Source organism: Mus caroli, unplaced genomic scaffold, assembly GCF_978045245.1.
Source record: "Mus caroli unplaced genomic scaffold, Mus_caroli_1 scaffold_6, whole genome shotgun sequence".
NCBI classification, from domain to species: Eukaryota; Metazoa; Chordata; class Mammalia; order Rodentia; family Muridae; genus Mus; species Mus caroli.
This window is the reverse complement of record NW_028227261.1, coordinates 82371025-82372686: the sequence shown is the minus strand read 5'-3', so window position 1 is coordinate 82372686 and position 1662 is coordinate 82371025. Positions and strand designations below refer to the sequence as shown.

Here is a 1662-nt window from a genome sequence, read left to right as displayed (position 1 = left end):
AGTGTCTATAAAGTGGAAGAGACACCTGGAGAAGACAAGAGAAAGGCAAAAGCATAGGAAAATGTCTGTCTGGAATACAAGAATGCAAATGTGATACAAATTTCATCATTTTAGTTCCTGGAGGGGGGGGGGAAATAAAGTAAATCCAATTTCTGTGCTAATGAACTTCTGGAAGATGTTAAAGCGGGAGGATCAGTTTACAGAAGGAATCTAAGTTAAAACAATACAGATGCATAAGATCAAATTTGTTACAGCAGTGAACAATTATCCCTCCCAACTGCTCAGAGTATTTATGTTTCCTTCAGGAAGTTGAGACAATATCCTTACGTAGGGCCTCCCTTAGCAGCCAGATGTGATGTGTGCAGAGGCAACAGCTTCAGGTACAACCAGTGTCTATCCAGATAGGCCACAAATTCAATGTACTGCTTCATCAAAGTGCAGTTCATCTCGATGAGTGTCACAGGCAAGGCATCCATGAGGATCCCCTCCTGCTCTATCCTAACCTCGTTGGTGATTATTTCTTTTACTCTCTGCTTCGATGGCTTGTGTACCAGGTGCTTGAACATCAGGTAGACAAAGTCCCAGTGTAAACCCTCGTCTCTGCTAATAAGCTCATTGGAAAAATGTAAGGCCCGGCATCAGTCCCTGTTTCTTGAGCCAGAATATCGATGCAAAAGAACCAGAAAAAGAAGATTGCTTCTACCGCGGCAAAGGCCACAACTCGTTCTGCATATGTAGCTTCTTTGTCCCCAGTCCAATGCAAGGCCCAGTCAGCCTTCTCACAGGCATTGTTTCAATAGCATTGAAAAGATATTCTCTTTCTTTGCGATCTTTAATGTAAGTGTCAATAAGGAGACTATACATTTTAGAGTGTATGCTTCTCATGCCAGTTTGGAAGCCATAAAACAGCCAGCCTCTGTAACTTGAATTTCTTGGCTAAATCGCTCCACCAAGTTTGCATTGAGTATGCCATCACTTGCTGCAAAGAAAGCCAGAATGTGAGCTATAAAATGTCTCTCATCGGGTTTCACAGCTTCCCAGTGCTGATATCCTTGGAAAGGTCCACCTCCTCAGCAGTCCAAAAGGTGGCCTCAGCTTTCCTGTACATCTGCCAGATATCATGGTACTAGATGGGAAAGACAGCGAAGCGGCAGCAGAGATTTTCTCTTAGTAAGGGCTCATCCTCAACTCTGGTGCTAGTAGGCACTTTACTTTCCTGCTCGGCTGAAGTCCTTCAGGAGTCCTGGAAGATTCTCCTTGCAGCCTTGCTGGCCAGGACGCTAGTGCTGCCGAGGGTCAGAGGCGTGTTTTGTCAGCCAAGGTGAGTCCTTTCACCAGTGACAACTGCAGCTGCTGCTGGTCAGCGATGGTGGCAAGTGGGGTGCAGACAGAGAGCATGGCAAACGAGGACAAGGGCAGCAGCAGAGAGGATGAGAGGCAAGAGAAACAGCTGGAATCTGGTGCACCCGGATAGAATATTTGTATGCTATGTTAGACCTTGATTGTGTTTGAGTTTAGTATGATCTTAGTGGTGACATTCTGTGATCGCCTGCCATTTATTTGCAACAGATGACAGTGAATCTTCAATGCTCTTTACCAAGCTTCTCTTCGCATCCCCAGTATGTATTATTAAAAAGTGCCTTGGAACTTTGCAACATCACT

General features: G+C 45.0%; 1 pseudogene; it reads right to left on the bottom strand.

Annotated features, from left to right (window-relative positions):
- Nucleotides 1-323: 323 nt before the first annotated feature.
- On the bottom strand, nucleotides 324-1398 carry LOC110293339 (ribonucleoside-diphosphate reductase subunit M2 pseudogene; annotated as a pseudogene).
- Nucleotides 1399-1662: the final 264 nt, after the last annotated feature.